The 20671-nt window shown below is 42.3% G+C and overlaps 1 protein-coding gene across 1 annotated transcript in view; it reads left to right on the top strand.

Moving 5' to 3' along the window:
• Positions 1 to 5882: 5882 nt before the first annotated feature.
• NPM2 (nucleophosmin/nucleoplasmin 2) overlaps positions 5883 to 20671 on the top strand; it is a 43297-nt gene continuing 28508 nt past the window's right edge. Inside the window, exon 1 of the mRNA XM_036240900.1 lies at positions 5883 to 5895. The gene's annotated coding sequence lies outside the window, so the exon portion shown is untranslated. The remainder of the gene's footprint in view (positions 5896 to 20671) is intronic.

The raw sequence follows: 20671 nt of genomic DNA, 5'->3' as shown, positions 1-20671 counted from the left end.
GTCTATGATTTAGGGTTCCTGGTCTCTATAAAGGTAGAGACCAGAGAGAAGGGATTGAGCCAGTTATTCTCTTATGGAGCAAATTGGATGAGTCCACCAGAGGCCCAGCTGCGTGTGGCCAATAACTTTTAGTCTTCCCCAGCCCTTGAGGCAGTGTGTGTGGATGTGTGTGTGTGGATATTTATATATGTACCCTGCACTCGTGAATGTATGAACTGGAGGAAGTTACTACAGTGGAGGGGTTCTTAATAACAAGGTCTGCCTAGCATGAAGTATTTAACATTCTCCCATCCCCTTAAAAATATTCATTTTTATAAAATGAAAACCATAATAAATGTTTTGAATATTTAAAAAAATTAACCTACAGAGGAAAATGAATGGAGAAAGCTATTTGCCTTGTACTTTTTCCACAATTGTTGCTGCTAGTTGTACACATCTCTAGTTCAGCTCTTGCCCATGGGACACTCATCAATTAGGTTTTATTTTTATTTCTCTCCTCTACTCCCAGAAAAAAAACCTATTAATTTTTTCTTCCTTCTCCTCTGGCGACTGTTTGGTGAATCCTTTCTTGCGTGATCAGGTTGCGGATAGACTTGTAAGGGTGTTTACTGCATACAGTGTAAGCATTGTGACCGCCAATAAACTTCAATGGTTTCTACTGACCTGGCTTCAGCAATCAAGTCTAGTGTGTCTGCAGGAACATGTCTCACTCTAAACACATGAAGGTGTTTGAAACATGCACTCTTAAAAGCCAGTGGATGACAGGGACCCATCAACCTTGTAAAGTTACCTTCTCATTGGACTAAGAGTGACTCAGTTTGTTTTTTTTATCATCCTCACCCGAGGACATTTTTCCATTTTTTGTTCAGGTAGAGTGGGAGAGAGAGAGAGAAACATCGATATGAAAGGAACACATCGAGTGGTTGCCACCCGCACAACCAACCAGGGCCGGGGACAAACTGCAACCGAGGTACGTGCCCTTAGCGGGAACTGAACCCAAGTCTCTCGGGACTGCAGGTCAATGCTCTAACCGCTGAGCCAAACCGGCCAGGGCTCAGTTTTTTTTTTTTTTTTTTTTTAAGTATGACTGGTTTAGTTGAAACACACACACATACATACATAATACAAGTTAATCTTCAATAAAGACTGTACATTTTTTTCATCACATTTGAAACATGGTTTATATTGACTCAAAGTTAAAAACTGTAACTAAAAATGTGAGGTTGATGTGTGTACATATTTACACATAAATGCTATTGCCCACAACTATAAAAGTGAAGTCATTCTGCCTCTTTACTAGCTTCCACGTGATAGCGTGGCAATCAGCAGAGAAACAATAATTTCAGAAAGTCCAGTTTTGTTAGTGTTCTGACATCTGCTTCTCTTATGTGGATTAGACCCCGACAAGTTCAAGGATAAAATGTTAGTTCCTAAAATACTTGGCAGACCTCTTGGGCCAGAAGTATCTAATGAAGCTCACTATAGTTCACAAGGACTGCTTATCATCCCCATAATATGTGGTTTCTAGGTAAGAGGGAACATAATAGTCAGGGACATTGAGACGTATTGAGATACAGATACTAATCATACCTTGATAAAGATTTATAGCCAATAAGTCACACACTCTAGAGTGCCACTCTTGTCCACCTTTTTTAGAGGTACCTTTGTCTGCTGTCTTGTGGGTAACTTCTTGGTGCTAAGTTATTTCAAAGGCAAAAATTTGTATCCTAATGGCTAAAAGGCAAATAGAAGTGATTTACTGTAGCCAAGTCTGTCTCTAAGCTTAATGTAATACAATATAAAATGGCCAGGCTTCATTAATATGCAAAACACTCCAGTCACATTGCCTCAGTGACTTGGAATTCAAATTCTGTAATGAATAACAAAAAGTAACTTTCACAAGTACCTGAAGAAGACTCCCTATTCTCCAACTATCCCAAGATGCTGATTGATCAGCAAAACCACAGACCCCTTCCCTCCCACAAAAACTATTTCAGAAGCAAGAAACAACAGAGGTGGTGTTCTCAGTACAACCCTTAAACAGTAAAACTGTTTCCTGCTAAATTAACAATTATAAGAGGGGGCACCCAAAAACTAGTATATTTGTCTGGTCAGTTACCAGTTTTACATGATACATCCCAATAAATATGAAAGCCAAGTTATCTCTAAACTTTAGCTTCCATAAGAAATCATGTGGCGGTTTTATTCGGTTGAAACATGAGTTTATTAATTCCTAAGCTATCCTGGGCACTATGGTCATCAAGCCAAGTGTTTTAGATTGTTTCCTGACAAATTGCACCTTACATTGACCAAACACCCAAAGTCTTTATTGTAGATTATTAAATTGTAGTATGTATGTAGGTATTCGTTTTGTTGGCTCTGCCAAAATAAGGGTTATCTATTCCTACTAAAGTATAAATCAAACAAGGGATTTGGCCCAAGGTCAGATTTTAGGTTTTTAGATTTTAAAGAGTAAGGACTTTCAACTAAGTGTCAACTTTCCAATGACCAGTGACAACCTACTAAGAAATAATATTTTATGTTCTGCAAACATGAAGTTATTCTTAAGAACTTGTTTTTTCTCCCCAGGTGGAAAAATATTCTTATGAAATTTCAACCAAGTGCAGAAACAAGCTACCTTCCAAAGTATTTCTGGTCATTGAGTAATGTAAATTGAATCTAGAGAACCAAAACACCTGCCCAAGTGCCAAAACAAAAAGATCAAAGAAAATTTGTGGAAAAGCTATAAGTCTGATAACAAAGCCTTGAAAAATGTAAATAGTTGTAACTATTTAAAAGTCCTAGTTCTTGCCCTGGCCGGTTTGGCTCAGCAGTTGGAGCGTCGGCCTGCGGTCCCAAGAGACCCAGGTTTGTTTCCCGCTGAAGGCGTGTGCCTCAGTTGCGGTTTGTCCCTGATGGTAAAATGTCCTCCGGTGAGGATTTTAAAAAAAAAGGTCCGCCCTGGCCAGTTTGGCTCAGCGGTTAGAGCGTCGGCCTGCGGTCCGGAGAGACCCGGGTTCGGTTCCCGCTAAGGGCACGTACTTCGGTTGCAGTTTGTCCCCGGCCCTGGTTGGTCGTGCAGGTGGCAGCTATTCGATGTGTCCCTTCACGTCGATGTTTCTCTCTCTCTCTCCTTCCTCTCTCTCCCTCCCACTCTACCTGTACAGAAAATGGAAAAATATCCTCGGGTGAGGATAAAAAAAAAAAAAAGGTCCTAGTTCTTGCCCTGGCTGTTTGGTTCAGCGGTTAGAGTGTTGGCCTTCAGACCAGAGTTGCAGGTTTGATTCCAGTCAAGGGCATGTACCTCGATTGTTCAGTCCCCTGGTCGGGGTCATGCGGGAGGCAACCAATCTCTTTCTTTCTCTCCCTCTCCCTCTCCCTCACCCCCAATCTGAAGATAAATAGAAAAATGTTCTCAGATGAAGATTTTTTTTTTTAAGCCCTAGTTCTTTAAATAATTTAAAAATAAGTTTAAAAGGATAAAATGGTACTGGGCCAGCCATAATACAACTGCCAGTTAGGTTGTATTAATTATGTCTAAGAGGATTCTTGCCTCTATAGCTTGACCCTGAGTCCATTACACCTATCTTGGGTTTCTTAGATAACCTGGAATTCACTGGTCAGCCACCTTGGTGTATTTCAGGAGCAGTGGGTCAGCTAAATAAATTAGCGGTCAGAGGGACATTGGGTGATCAGAGTGTAGGACAGAATCAAGCTTACAATATTCTCCCCCTTCCTCGGAAAAACCCTATGGTTTTCAGCACAGGCTTACTACTCTTGTCTGTTCATTCACCAAATACTTAGCATCTACTGTGGGCCAAATACCTTTTTGACAGTAAGCACCAGAAAAAAATGCAAAAGCAAAAAAATAAATAAATCTGTAAGACAAACTCATTGCTACTCTTCTGCGTAAGAACTCTCGCCAGTACAAAGTGACTCTAAAACATAGTGAACAGCACTTAACAAGCATCATATACACAATTATATTTTAAATTCTGCTTGATAACCATGAAAACAGAAACAGACAAGCATACAGTGTCACCTACATGGGCCAAACCATCCCATTGTTAGTTTATGAAAGAATAAAGAGTGAAAAGCGAGGAATCTCTTAATCCCTGTTAGCCATGGATAACAAATTAAGCAAGTCCATGCATCTCTGGATTCAAGGTCAGGTGGAGCTCAGAGGGGCCACTGTACAGTCTGATAGTTTAAAAGGGTAGGCAAATGTAAGAAAGTTTTGAAGTGAGAAAACCCAAAACCCAAGCCATCTCCCCTCAGCTCTTAAAAGACTGATTATACTGTGCAATGAAGGTAAAGTATACTGTAAGAATACAGCAGGCCAGCCCTAACCAGTTTGGCTAGGCGGTTAGAGCGTCCGCTTAGAGATCAAAGAGTTGTGGGTTCGATTCTTAGTCAAGAGCACATACCTTGTTTGCAGGTTTGATCCCCAGCCAGGATTGTGTGAGAGGCAACCAGTCTCAATCTCAATCTCTCACTCTCACTCTCACTCTAAAAAAAAAAAATGTCAATGTAAAAATATCCTCAGGTGAGGATTAAAAGAAAAAGAATGTAACAGGCCATCATCATTTCTATTTATCGTAAAACCAATCCCCCATCCTTCAACAGCTTGCAGTCTGGGACTTTTTTTTTTTTAAATCCTCACCCAGGGATATCTTTTCCACTGGTTTTTTAGAGAATAGAAGGGAGCGAGGAGGGGATGAGTGAGAAACCGATTGGTCGCCTCGCCCCTGGCTGGGGCCAGGAATGAACCTGGTATGTGCCCTTGACCGGGAGTTGAACCCACGACCCTTCCATGCGCAGGCTGATACTCTAACTACTGAGCGGCCCAGGTCAGGGCTGCAGTCTGGGACTCATCACAAAGCAAATCAAGTTATAAACTACCAACCAAGCTAAAAAAGACGGCAGTGGAACTCGGGTTCAACTAGACAGTGACTGCCATCTCCGCTTCCACATCCTACTCCTGCCTTTTCACCCTCTCAGAGCCCTGGCTTCCCAGTCCCCAGGGTCGTGCCCTTTGCCCACCTACTCTCTTCAAGGCCCAAGGTAGAGAGAGCCCTACCCCCTCTCTGAAGTCTCCCTCCGTCTTAGACCTGCTCTGTTCGAGGGAGCTCTAACCCCACTCCCTACGTCTCCGCAACCGAAGTGCTCCTTACAAGCTGGCCCCAGTCAAAAAGGACGAGTGAAATCGGTGTGTATCTAGGACGGTGGCGATGTCACCCTACTTTGGGTGAAGCCCCTGCAGGGAGCCCCGGCTGCTGGGTTCGGGCAGGTGAACCTCACTTCGTGGTCATAGCCCTCTACCAAAATGAAAAGAGCAAACGCCACCCACATCGGACCCCCTACCCTGCCAAGGAAGGAGAGAGAGCGTTCACCCCTGCCCCGTACTACTTCCTTCCGACAAGCCCCACGCTCCGGAAGTGGTGCGGAGCGTCTCCGCCCCCTACCCCGCTGTCTCCACGGCGCCGCACGCAGGCCCGCTTCCCAGATGTGTCCTCTCCTTGCTGCCGCCCGCCCCGCCCGTCGCCCTGCGCAGGTGCAGTTCTGACCGCCCCTTAGCGGGGGCTTTGACAGCTCGGTGCTTACCGCGCATGCTTGGGAAGACCTGGCCTGCTGCAGCCGTCGACACCTACCGAACCGTGTGCTCCGTAGAGGTTCGAGTCCACACGCACCGTGGCCTCGCACCCAGTACCCGCGGTGGTGATCAGAGACACTGTTCACGGTCTTGCCCCGGCCGGCCGGGAAGAATTCAGTGGAGTGTGCAGACAGGCTGGAAAGGATGGTCGCTGCGCGGCTCACTGTGCTCGGTCCGGAACGGCCCCCATGCCGAGTCCTACCAGAACGAGTCAGTTGGCAGAAGGCGGGAAGAACACTCAGGTAGTGCAAAAACGTGTGAAAAGTCTGGTACCTTTCAAGGAGGCACAAAAGCCACACATTTCCACCGCGGGCCACTTTGCAAAGCAGTCTAGTGAGCAGTCTTTGTTTCAACCACGGCTGATGGGTAATAAGTGTGCTGGCATGTTTATAACCCCGTAATTGATGATTAGTAAATTATTGTGCCGCTCCATAATCGATGATTGGGAAAGTCACTGTGTGTCCTCTAGCTAACTAAACCTGTTTAGTCAAAATAACCTCAGTAAATTGGAATACTCCCAGAACCAAGAAATTGTTGGGAGCCGGCTACTTGTCTCACAGAGTCCATGGAGCCTGGAGGTCTTGAGTCAGAGACTCCATCTCCCCCACAGTCTCAAGGAACTGGACTTGCATTGTGTTTGTGTAGCTCAGGGCTAAGTGTGACTCAATGTACACTGAAATACCTGGGTGTTCCTGTTATCCGTAAGGCAGACTAATTCTATACAGCATTGCTGTGGCCCTGGGCATTATATCAAGAAGATCCTATTTTCTGCAAGGTATAAAAGGCATGTAATAAAGCATATCGGGGCTGATTCCGAAGACTCTGTCACAGGGTGTTTGGAATCATAAGCGGCTCTTATTTGGACTTCAATTCTCTAGTGGTCTGTCGCACCACAACATTTGGAGGCCCCAGGGCTGGTCTCTGAGAACTCGGGATCAGTCACGGGCCGGCTTTGCTCCCTATTTGGCTTTAATTTGGCTCTGGTGGTCTCTTGGTTCTCTCGCACCACAACATAAGGATTTGAACCAAGACAAGGGCTGTGGGGAGTTGAGAAATACCTGGGGCGGGGGGGGCGTGGGGGGGTGTCAACAGGACTTTGTGACCAATTGGATGTGGAGAGTAAAGGGAAGAGGATTCTAGTATGATTCCCAGGTTCCAGAATAGAGCAGCCGCTGAGTCTAGGCAGAGGATGCATGGGTGGGGCAGTATGGAGATGGGCCGGGTGCTCTGTGCCAAGGAGACTTCCTGCTTTCAGTCAGATCACCTGAAACTGCACAAAAGTCAGAAAACAGAAAAGGAAGGAACACTTCCCAATCATTTTATTAAATAACCATTTCCCTTTATAACAAAACCCTGATAGACAAAGACATTAAAAGAAAAGAAAAAACCTTTAGACTAATATCCCTCATGAACATAAATGCAAAAATCCTTAACAAAATACAGGCACATCATATTAAGAAATATATAAAAAGGTTAGCATAAGAAAGTGGGATTGATCCTAGGAATTCAAATTGATTTAACATTCAAAAAATCAATAAATGCAATTCACCACATAAACAAAATAAAGGAGAAAGAACTGATCTTAATAAAGAAAAGGCACATGACAAAATGAAATACCCATTTATGATAAAAATTCCCAGCAAACTAGGAATAGAAAGAAACATTCTTAACCTGTTAAAGATGTCTAGAAAAAAACTACCAACAGCATACTTAAAGGTAAAAATCTGAATATTTCCCCTTAGATCAAGAACAAGGAAAGGGTGCCCCTCTTAACTACTTTTATTCAACATTTCACCTGAGGTCCTCACCAGAACAAATAGGCACCAAAAAAGAAATAAAAGGCACACAGATTTAAACAAAAAAAAAAGGGAGCCCTGGCTGGTTTGGCTCAGTAGTTGGAGCATCGGCCTATGGACCGGAGAGTCCTGGGTTCGGTTCCCACTAGGGGCACGTAAGAAAGAAAGGAAAGAAGAAAGAAAGAAAGAAAGAAAGAAGAAAGAAAGAAAAGAAAGAAAGAAAGAAAGAAAGAGAAGAAAGAAGGAGGGAGGGAGGGAGGGAGGGAGGGAGGGAGGGAGGGAGGGAGGGAGGGAGGGAGAAGGAGAAAGAAAGAAAGAAAGAAAGAAAGAAAGAAAGAAAGAAAGAAAGAAAGAAAGAAAGAAAGAAAGAAAGAAGTAAAATTCTTTATTCCCAGATATCATGATTTGTGGTACAAAAAAACTGCTGGAACTAATAAGTGAATTTAGCATACAAGGTCAATATACAAAAACTATTTCTAGATACTAAAACTATTAGAGACGACTTTTTTAAATGTATACTATTTGCTATAGCATCCAAAAACATGGAAAAAAGCAATACATTTAACAAGCTATGTGCCAGACCTGTACACTAAAATCTATAAAGCTTATGAGGAAAATGTTTAAAGGTCTAAATAAATGGAAAGATTATAACATGTTCATGCATTGGAATGACTCAAAATTATGAGTCAGTTCTCCCAAAATTGAACTATGCATTCAACAAAATCCATTAAAATTCCCAAAAGGCTTTTGCAGAAATGAAAAGCTGATTCTAAAATTTTTATAAAAATGTGAAGACTCTATAACAGCCAAAACATTTTTTAAAAAAGAACAGAGTTGGAGAACTCAACTACCTGATTTCAAGGTTTACTATAACTCTATAGTAATCAAAACAGTGTGATATTGACATGAGGGTAAACAGAGCAATGGAACAGTATAGAGTCCAGGAATAGACTGACATATATGGTTGATTTTTGACAAAAGTGCCACAGTAGTTCAGTAGAGAAAGGATACCCTTTTTCCAAAAATGGTGCTAAAAAAAACAGATGTCCACTTGAGGGGTGGCGGGAATTAACCTTGATGCTGGCCTAACACCATCACAAAAACTAACTTCTAAAGGCTTACTGATGTAAAAGTAATGCTAAAACTACAAGACCTTTCCCAGCCGGAGTGGCTCAGTGATTGAGCATCGACCCATGCACCAAGAGGTTACTGGTTTGATTCCCGGTCAGAGCACATGCTCAGGTTGTGGGCCCAATCCCCAGTGGGGGGCATGCAGGAGGCGGCAATCAGTGTTCTCTCTCATCGATATTTCTAGCTCTCCCTCTCCCTTTCTCTCTCTCTAAAATCAATAAAGAAAAAAAATAATTTATAAAACTACAAGACTTCTAGAAGAAAATTTAGGGGAAAACATTCACAACCTTAAGTTAAGCAAAGATTTCTTTAGCCCTGGCCAGTTTGGCTCAGCGGTTAGAGCGTCGACCTGCGGTCCGGAGAGACCCAGGTTCGGTTCCCGCTAAGGGCACGTACTTTGGTTGCAATTTGTCCCCGGCCCTGGTTGGTTGTGCGGGTGGCAGCCACTCGATGTGTCCCTTCACGTCGATGTTTCTCTCTCTCCCTCCCACTCTATCTGTACAAAAAATGGAAAAATATCCTCGGGTGAGGATAAAAAAACAAAAAACAAACAAACAAAAAAAAAGATTTCTTTAAACATCAAAAGTATGAGTATAAAAGAAAAAAATTATTAGACCTTATCTAATTTTTAAATTTCTTCTCTTTAAAAAGTATCATTTTTTAAATGAAAAGACAATTTATGTAGACAAGAGTGAAAAATATGTGAAATATATATCATATATATGTGTGTGTGTATGTATGTATGTATATATATATATATACATATATATATGATAAAAACAGATATCCAAGATATATAAAGAACCCCTACAACTCAATAACCCAACTTAAAAATGGACAAAATAGCCCTGGCCGGTTTGGCTCAGCAGTTAGAGCGTCGGCCTGTGGTCTGGAGAGACCTGGGTTTGGTTCCCGCTAAGGGCACGTACCTCAGTTGCAGTTTGGCCCTGGCCCTGGTTGGGTTGTGTGGGTGGCAACCGCTCGATGTGTCCCTTTCACGTCAAATTTTCTCTCTCTCTCTCTCTCTCTCTCTCTCTCTCTCTCTCTCTCTCCCTCTCACTCTATCTGAACAAAATATTAAAAAATGTCCTCGGGTGAGGATAAAATTTTTAAAAAATAGACAAAATATTTGAACAGGTATTTTGCAAAAGAAGATACACAAATGACTAATAAACACTTAAAAAGATGCTCAACATCGCTCTTCATCAAATACAAATAAAACCAGAAGAGATGTCACTATATACATCCACTAGAATGACTAAAATTAGGAAGACTGACAATTCCAAGTTTTGATGAAGATGAAATTCTCATACATTGCTGGTAGAAGTGCAAAATCTACAGGAAAGTAGTTTTATAGATTCACATAAAGTTTAGTGTATGCTTACCAAATGATCCAGCAATTCCACTCCTAGGTATTTATCCAAGAAAAACTAAAACAGATGACCATACAAAGACCTGCTCTCAAATGTTCATAGCACTTTTGCTCAGAGTAGTCTAAATCTGCACTACCCACACAGCCATCAACAGGCGTATCAGTCAGGGATGTATTACAAGGAATTGGCTCATGCAGTTATGAGGGTTTGCTAGGCAAGTCTTAAAGCCATAGGATAGGTCATTAGGAAGAGCAGGCTGGAGCTCTCTGGCAGGAGCTGAGGCTGAGTTTACAGAACTTCTTCAGGGAAATTGCAGTTCTGCTCTTTAAGGCCTATGAACTGATTGAATCAGCCCCAACACATTACTAAGGGCAATCTTCATATAAAGGCAATTGATTATAGATGTTAAGCACATCTACAAAATACCCTTACAGACACACATACATTAATGTTTGATTGAATAACTGGTTACAGTAGCCTAGCCAAGTTGACAATTTGACAGCTGACCAGAAGGTGACTAGATATACAAATTGTGGAATACAACAATAAACAAAAACAAACTTGATACAAGCAGCAATATGGATAAATCCCAAACACATTTTGTTCAGCAAAAGAGGGCAGACAAAAAGACCCTATGATTCAATTTATAGTATGAAATTCCAGAATAGTCAATGCTAATCTATAGTGTCAGAAATCAGGCATTTGCCTAATGCCAATTGGGCATTAAGAGGAGGATATTGACTTTCGTTCAAGATGGCGGCGTAGATAAAGGCGGTACTTGCCTCCTCCCACAACCACATCAAAATTACAGCTAAACTACAGAACAACCAATTTCAAAACCGCCTGAAATCAAGCTGAATGGAAGTCCCACAACTACGAAATTAAAGAAGAAGCCACATGGAGACTGGTAGGAGGGGCGGAGGTGGAGCCAGAGATGGGCTGGTCCCAAACCCACGTGGGGCAGATAAAAATCAGGAGGGACACCTCAGCTGGGAAAGTCCTCCCTGAGGAGCAAGAGGTCCCCATCCCACATCAGGCACCCCAGCTCAGGGCCAATACCAGGAAGAGAAGTCCCGATAACTTCTAGCTGTAAAAACCAACAGGAATTGATGCTGAGGAAGGCTGAGGCTTCTGGAGTACCAGGCAGTTCCTCTTAAAGGGCCCATGCTGGGACTTACACAGACCCACCCCCAGCATAGGGAAGACAACTTGAAAGGCACCAGAGACATACAGGGGAGAACTGACTTGTTTGGCATTGGGGCAAGAGCTGGAGAGGCAGCTTTCTTCTGGACAGACATGCTGGTGGAGGTCGTTCTTCCTTTGGTGAGCCCTTCCACCACAGGGCAATCAGACATGCACTACATCTGGAACTCCAACAACCTGGTTCACACTGTTTGCCCCACCCTGGTGCTTTGGTTCACAACTTAGGCTTTTTCTGGGCACCTCCAAGCCCAGCACATGAAGCGGCCATCATAGATCATTTTGTAGCTTATGCCTGGTGGTCCCGGGTAGAACACAGGCAGAGGCTGACCTTGCCCCAGAGCCAGCACACCTAGTGGACAGCCTCAGACCACGTCAAAACAACACCACCCAACCACCTCCACAAGTGACACACTCTAGGGATGGACTCACTGGATACCAGAGCCCTGCTGAAGTAAGTCTTGCTCTGTGTGGTAGGCCCCTGCACAGCTGGTCCTCCAAGGTAGTCAGAGGTCAGTGGTCAGTGGGCAAAGCCAGTCCTTGCAGCTGATCAGCCTGAGTAAATCCCTCCCACTGACATGTCAACAGCAGTCAAGACTCAATTACAACAGAAAGGTGGACAGTTACCTCGAGGGCCCAGCTGGGGTGACCAGCGAGGCTGTGCCACTGGACCCTATAGGACACCTACTACAATAGTCCACCCTATGAAGCCTAGGAAACATAGCAACTCTACCTACTACATAGAAACAAACACAGGGAGGCAGCCAAAATGAGGAGACAAAGAAACATGTCCCAAATGAAAGAACAGAACAAAACTCCAGGAAAAGAACTAAACGAAATGGAGATAAGCACTCTAACAGATGCAGAGTTCAAAACACTGGTTGTAAGGATGTTCAATGAACTTAGTGAGAATGTCAAGGAACTTAGTGAGAATCTCAAGAGCATAAAAAAGGACCAGTCATAAATGAAGGATGCCCCCTGGCCAGATTCACTCAGCAGTTAGAACATCGGCCTGAGGTCCAGAGAGACCAGGGTTCAGTTCCCGCTAGGGGCGTGTGCCTTGGTTGCAGTTTGTCCCTGGCCCTGGCTGGTCGTGCGGGTGGCAGCCACTCAATGTGTCCCTTTCACATCGAAGTCTCTCTCTCTCTCTCTCTCTCCCTCCCTCCCACTCTATCTGGGAAAAAAAAAAAAAGCGGAAAAATGTCCTCAGGTGAGGATAAAAAAAAACAAAAAACATATAAATGAAGGATGCACTAACTGAAATAAAGAATAATTTACAGGGAATCAATAATAGAGGAGTTGAAGCTAAGAAGCAAACCATCAATTTAAAATATAAGGAAGTGGGAAGGAAGGAAGGAAGGAAGGAAGGAAGGAAGGAAGGAAGGAAGGAAGGAAAGACTTAAAATGGGATGTTCCAAAATGGCGGCAGAGTAAATGGAAGCTACACAGACCGTCTCCCAGGACCAAACTGGAATTACAACTAAAACACAGACAAATCAATGGGAAAAAGCAACAGAAAAGCATCTTGCGAGGACCATATAACCAGGGACACTGACTCGATCCTGGTAGGATTGCGAAGGTGCAAGACGGGGGCTGGGAGCCCAGAGTCCGCAGTTCAGCAGGGGCCTTAGCTGGGAGCAGTGCCCTGGGGTTAAAGTCCCAAGCAGCTCCACAGCACAGAGCCGGGACAGAGGCTAAAACAGCCACAGCCACTCACCTTGGGCTACGGCAGAGGGAGGGCAGACTGGACTGGAACTGTGTGGGGACACTCGGGATTTGGAGGGTGCTCAGAGCTTTTGCTGAGTTGCAGCCATGCAGGATAGTGGGCATATTGCTCCTTCCCAGGGCTCTGGGGAGAGGCAGAAGCACTCCCTCAGAGATTCAACCCCACCCTGTGGGCAATTGAAATGCAAATTGAGGCTCATAAACAACCAGCATCTGCCCCACTCTTGGGTAATCCCCTTATGCTAAGCACCTGAGGGAGTTTTTCAATCAACTGACAACCTAAAACTCTTCAAGTAACCTGGACTGCTAGCCTCCAGGCAAGAAGCTAGAGGATAATAGTACCACTCCTGGGCGAGCAACTCTAACCAGGAAAGTAAGACTTGACAGTGGTGTTTAACGTGGGTCCTTCCTCGCTCATCTAAACCCAGGAGAGGGAGCCACAAACAGCAGAACACCAATACCCACAGGGAAAACTTGGCAGGCTCCAGAGCCCACTGTGATAGCCAAAATGGTGAAACACAGAATCAAAAGCCAAATGAAAGAACAAGAGACCTCCACTGAAGATTGTATCAATGTGGAGCTGTTAGGCATGTTAACAGAGCTAGAATTCAGAGCCATGATCTTGAGGAATCTCAACAGCATGAGTAAGGACATAGAGATGCTGAAAATAAAACAATTAGAAATTTAAAACCACCAGAAAGAGATCAAGAATGATATATCATAGATAAAGAACACATTAGAAGGTCTAAAGAGCAGAGTAGAGGAAGCTGAGGACTGGATCAGTGAATTAGAAGACAGGGTAGAAAAAAAATCAACCAATCAGACAACCAAAAGGAAAAAACGATTAAAAAACAGGAAGACAGCTTAAGAGAATGTGGGACAACTGGAAACGTAATAATATTCGCATCATAGGAGTCCCTGAAGAAGAAGAAAATGGGCAAAGGTTAGAATATATTCAAAGAAATAGTGACAGAAAACTTCCCTAATTTGGTGAAGGAAGAAGTCATTCAAGTTCAAGCAGCACAGAGAGCCCCAAGTAAGAAGAACCCAAACAGGCCCACACCAAGACACATAGTAATTAAAATGCCCAAAATTAAAGACAAAGAGAGAATCCTAAAAGCAGCAAGAGATAAGCAACAGGTTACCTACAAAGGAAACCCCATAAGGCTCTCAGCTGACTTCTCACAAGAAACACTACAGGCCAGAAGGGAATGGCAGGAAGTAATCAAGATCATGAAAAACAAGGATCTTAATCCAAGACTACTCTACCCAGCAAGGCTGTCATTCAAAATAGAAGGTCAAATAAAAAGCTTCCCAGACAAACAAAGGCTAAGGGAATACATTAGCACCAAACCAGCACTGCAAGAAATGTTAAAAGGACTGCTGTAATTAGTAGAAAAAATAGGAAGAAAAATATAACCAAACTAAACAAAAATGACAATAAATAAGTGCATATCAATAATCACCTTAAATGTAAATGAATTGAATGCTCCGATAAAAAGACACAGAGTAGCTGATTGGATAAGAAAGCATGACTCAATTATATGTTGCTTTCAAGAGACCCACCTCACAACAAAAGACTAGCATAGGTTGAAAGTGAAGGGATGGAAAAAATTTTTCCAAGCAAATGGAAAGCAAAAAAAGCTGGGGTAGCAATACTCATATCTGATAAAATAGATTTCAAAATGAAGACCATAACTAGAGACAAAGAAAGCCACTACATAATATTGAAAGGATCTATCCAACAGGAAGATGTAACTTTGATAAACATATATGCACCCAATATAGAACCACCAAAATATATTAAAAATCTTTTGGAGGACTTCAAAGGAGAAATCGACAGCAATACAATCATAGCAGGGGACTTCAACACCCCATTGACACCACTGGATAGATCCTCTAGACAAAAAATTAGCAAGGAGACAGAGACTCTAAATGAAGCACTAGACCAAATGGATTTAATAGATATGTACAGAGAATTACACCCCAAAACTACAGAAGTCACATTCTTCTCAAGTGCACATGGGACATTCTCAAAGATAGACCACATGTTAGGGCACAAACTAAGTCTCTACAAGTTCGAGAAGACTGAAATCATATCAAGCATCTTCTCAGATCACAATGGCATGAAACTAGAAATCAATTGCAACAAAAACATGCAAAGGCATTTGAACACATGGAGGCTAAATAGCATGTTATTAAACAATGAATGGGTTACTGAGGAGATCAAGGAAGAAATTAAAAACTTCCTGGAAACCAGTGAAAATGAACACACAACAACACAAAATCTGTGGGATGCAGCAAAAGCAGTTCTGAGAGGGAAGTTCCTAGCACTACAGGCCTACCTCAAGAAACAAGAAAAGGTTCTAATTGACTATCTAACCTCACAACTTAAATAATTAGAAAGCAAACAAAAAGAAAACCCCAGAGCAAGTAGAAGGAAGGAAATAGTAAAGATCAGAGCAGAAATAAATGACATAGAGATGAAAAAAAAAAAAAAAACAATTCAAAGGATCAATGAAACAAAGAGCTGGTTTTTCTAAAAGATAAACAAGATTGATGGACCCTTAGCTAGACTCACCAAGAAACAAAGAGAGAGAACCCAAATGCACAAAATCAGAAATAAAAGAGGAGAAGTAACAACTGACACCACAGAAATGCAAAAGATCGTTAACAACTACTATGAACAATTATACGGCAACAAATTCGACAATCTAAGCAAAATGGACACATTTCTAGAAATACACAGTCTCCCAAAACTGGACCGGGAAGAGATAGAAAACTTGAACAGACCAATAACAACTAAGGAAATTGAACAGGTAATCAAGACTCTCCGAACAAATCAAAGCCCAGGCCCAGATGGCTTCACAAGGGAGTTTTACCAAACATTCAAAAAAGAACTAACACCAATTCTCCTCAAACTATTTCAAAAAATTCAAGAAGAAAGAAGACTTTCAAACTCGTTTTATGAGGCCAGCATAATTCTAATTCCAAAACCAGAAAAAGACACTACAAAGAAAGAAAACTACAGGCCAATATCGCTGATGAACATAGATGCCAAAATTCTGAACGAAATACTAGCAAATCGGATCCAGCAATACATCAAAAAAATTATTCATCATGACCAAGTGGGATTCATCCCAGGGATGCAAGGCTGGTACAATATTCGCAAGTCAATAAATGTGATACACCACATAAACAAATTGAAGAATAAAAACCACATGATCATATCAATAGACACTGAAAAAGCATTCTACAAAATCCAGCATCCATTTCTGATAAAAAAAAAAAAAAAAACTCTCAGCAATGTGGGAATAGAGGAATCATATCTTGATATAATAAAGGCCATGTATGAAAGACCTAAAGCCAACATCATACTCAATGGGCAGAAACTAAAAGGATTTCCCTTAAAAACAGGAACAAGACAGGGATGTCCACTTTTGTCACTCTTATTTAAATAGTACTGGAAGTCTTAGCCACAGCAATCAGACATAAAGAAAAAATAAAAGGGATCCAAATTGGAAAGGAGGAAGTGAAACTGTCATTATTTGCAGATGACATGATATTATACATAGAAAACCCTAAAGACTCCATCAAAAATCTACTAGACTTAATAAATGAATTTGGCAAAGTAGCAGGATGCAAAAGTAACGTCAAGAAATTGATGGCATTCTTATACATCAATGACAAACTCACAGAAAGAGAAACTGAAAAAACAATCCCATTTACCATCGTGGCAAAAAAATTAAGATACCTAGGAATAAACTTAACCAAAGAAGTAAAGGACCTCTTTCCAGAAAACTACAGGACATTGAAAAAAGAAATAGAGGAAGATATAAAAAAGTGGAAGCACATACCTTGTTCATGGATTTGAAGAATTAACATCATTAAAATGTCCATACTACCCAAAGCAATCTATAGATTCAATGCAATCCCCATCAAAATTCCAATGACATATTTCACAGAACTAGAACAAATACTTCAAAAGTTCATATGGAACCAAAAAAGACCTCGAATAGCCACAGCAATTTTGAAAAAGAAGAACAAAGTAGGTGGGATCACAATACCAGAATTCAGGTTATACTACAAAGCCACTGTAATCAAAACAGCCTGGTACTGGCACAAGAACAGGCATATAGACCAGTGGAACAGAATAGAGAACCCAGAAATGGACCCAACTTATTATGCTCAATTAATATTTGACAAAGGTGGCAAGAGCATACAGTGGAGTAAAGACAGCCTCTTTAATAAATGGTGTTGGGAAAATTGGACAGCTACATGCAAAAAAATGAAACTAGACCATCAACTTATACCATACACAAAAATAAACTCAAAATGGATAAAAGACTAAATGTGACCCATGAATCCATAAAAATTCTAGAAGAAAATTTAGGCAACAAAATTTCGGACATCATACGCAGCAGAATTTTCACTGATACATCACCTAAGGCAACAGAAACAAAGGGAAAAATGAACACATGGGACTACATCAAACTAAAAAGCTTCTGCACAGTAAAAGAAACAACCATCAAAATGGAAAGGCAACCCACTGTATTGGAGAACATCATTGCCAATAATACATCAGATAAGGGGTTAATTTCCAAAATATATAGAGTACTCATACAACTCAACGAAAGGAAGACAAAGAACCCAATTAAAAAATGGGCAGAGGAGCTGAATAGACACCTCTCCAAACAGGACATACAAATGGCCAAGAGACATGAAGAAATGCTCAACATCACTAAACATCAGAGAGATGCAAATTAAAACAACAATGAGGTATCACCTCACACCTGTCAGAATGGCCACCATCAATAAATCATCAAACAAGTGTTGGCGAGGTTGTGGAGAAAAGGGGACTCTAGTGCACTGCTGGTGGGAATGCAGACTGCTGCAGCCACTATGGAAAACAATATGGCTTCCTCAAAAAATTAAAAATTGAACTGCCATTTGACCCAGTGATCCCACTTCTAGGAATATACCCTAAGAAGCCTGAAACGCCAATCAGAAAGAATATATGTACCCCCATGTTCATAGCAGCACTATTTACCATAGCTAAGATCTGGAAACAGCCCAAGTGTCCATCAGTAGATGCAATGGATAAAAAGCAGTGGTACATATACACAATGGAGTACTATGCAGCTGTAAGAAAGAAAGATCTCTCATCCTTTGAGACAACATGGGGGGACCTGGAAAGCAGAAAAAGACAAATACCATGTGATCTCACTTATATATGGAATATAATGAATATAACAGTCTGAGGAATAGGGTAGACCCAGAAACACAGAAGTAGGGTACAGATTGACAATCCTCAGAAGAGGGGTTGGTGTGGGGTGGGAAGAGATAAACCACAGAACTTATATGCATGTATGCATAACCAATGAACATGAACAACAAATCCAGGGACAGGGCCGGGGGGGATAGGGAGGAGGGTGTCAATGGGGTAAAAAAGGAGAAACATCTGTAACAAATATATAAATAAATAAGTACGTAAATAAATAAATAATAAAATAAAAATAAAATATAAGGAAGCAAAAAACACCCAATCAGAACAAAGAATTCAAAAAAATGAGGATAGTGTAAGGAGCTTCTGGGACAACTTCAAGTGTACCAACATTTGTATCATAGGGGTGCCAGAAGAAGAGAGAGAGCAAGATATTGAAAACCTATTTGAAAAAATGACAGAAAACTTCCCTAACATGGTGAAGGAAACAGACATACAAGTCCAGGAAGCACAGAGGGTCCCAAATAAGATGAACCCCAAGAGGCCTACACCAAGACACATCATCATCAAAATGTGAAAGATTCAAGACAAAGAGAGAATCTTAAAAGCAGCAAGAGAAAAGCAGTTAGTTACCTACAAGGGAGTTCCCATAAGACTGTCAGCTGATTTCTCAAGAGAAACTTTCCAGGCCAGAAAGGAGTGGCACGAGATATTCAAAGTGATGAAAAACAACAACCTACAACCAAGATTACTCTATCCTACAAAGCTATCATTTAGAATTGATGGACATATAAAGAGTTTCCCAAAAAAGAAAAAGCTAAGTTTTCACCACCAAACCAGTATTATATGAAATGTTGACTGGTTTTCTTGAAGAAGAACAAAAATATGGCAATAAATACATATCTATCAACAATTGAATCTATAAACAAAATGAGCAAGCAGAACAGAAACAGACTCATAGTTACAGAGAACTTTTTGTTGGTTGCCAGATGGAGGGGGTCTGGAGAGAGATGGGTAAAAAAGGTGAAGGGATTAAGAAGTACAAATTGGTTGCTAGACTGATGAACCTCAAAGGGAAGGGGGGGGGCAGGAAGAGATTAACCAAAGAACTTATATGCATATATGCATAATCAATGGACACAGACAATAGTGTGGGGAAAGTAGGAGGGGAGTGGAAGCAGGGAGGGGGGGTTCAATGGGGAAAAAGGGGGACATCTGTAATACATTCAACAATAAAGATATGTTTCAAAAGAGAAAAAAGCCCAGCCGGTGTGGCTCAGTGGTTGAGTATTGACCCATGCACCAAGAGGTCACTGGTTCAATTCCCGTTCAGGGCACATGCCCAAGTTGTGGGCCCAATCCACAGTGGGGGGCATGCAGGAGGTGGGCAATCAATGTTCTGTCTCATTGATGTTTCTATCTCTCTCTCCCTCTTCTTTCCTCTCTCTCTAAAATCAATGAAGAAAAAAATTAAAATAAATAAATAAAGAGGCAGATATTGACTGCAAAGGAAACCAGAACATTTGAGGGAGTGATGGAAATAACTTGACTGGTGATGAGTACACAGGAGTGTACATTTGTCAAAATTCATCTTACTATATACTTTAAATGCATGCAGTTATAAATATGTTATTTTTCAATAAAGTTGATATTTTTAAAAAGCTGATTGCTGCAAAACAGAAGCTCCAATCAGGGTTCCAGGGAGAGAGAGATCCAGTTACATCCTCCAGCACCACTTTTGGAAAAGACTATTCTTTCCCTGTAACTACCTTGGCACCTTTGTTGAAAATCAGTGAAACTTACCTGTAGGTGAGAAGTTTCTGGGATGGGGGTGAAGAATGAGAATGCAATGACAGCCCCCCAGGTTGTTTCTGACAAGGTGGCAATTTGTTCAATGGTTTGGCCCTGATCGATTCACTCTCGCTGTGGACTCTTCGACAGCTGCCGCAGCTGCCTCTCGAGTCGCTTCCTGATGCCTACCCTTTTCTGTCCTTGGGACAAACCATCCTTCTGGAAACAGGGCTCTCTTCTCTGGGACAACTGTCTTGGGGTCCAGCAGCCAGCGGGAGGGAAGGACAAGAAGAAAGGCGGTGAGCACAAAGAAGCACGAATGCTGCTGCTTCCTCCTGGTGGCAAAGCCTCTCCAAGCTGGGCAGCTGGTGCGGTAGACTTCAGTAAATGCTCGTAGGTCTGTGTGGTCCTGGACCAGAAGCACCCACCTCACCTGGGAACAGTTAGAAGTACAAATGAACTGGGCCCTGCTCAATGGGGAACTGGCGGTGGGGCCTGTGGCACGTGCGTTTTAACAGCCCCACCAGGTGCTTCTGAGCCACACCAGAGGAAAGGATAGCAGGACGGGGCGGGAGAGAAGGTCCTCTCCGTTAGGGCTGATTAGACACCATCCGTGCCCTTCGCAGGCCTCATAACAGCTGCGGAGGGCGGCCCGGGTGAGGCGGGATTAGGCCGGCGTGAGAGCCCAGGGGAGTGCTCCGAGGACGGGCCCAGGGCGGGACCCGCGCCCTCCCAGCAGCCACGGTGAGGGCGGCGGGCCCGGGGTGAGTGGGACCCG

Source organism: Molossus molossus, unplaced genomic scaffold (genome assembly GCF_014108415.1).
Source record: "Molossus molossus isolate mMolMol1 unplaced genomic scaffold, mMolMol1.p scaffold_m16_p_4, whole genome shotgun sequence".
Lineage (NCBI taxonomy): Eukaryota > Metazoa > Chordata > Mammalia > Chiroptera > Molossidae > Molossus > Molossus molossus.
This window is presented reverse-complemented; position numbering and strand designations above follow the sequence as displayed.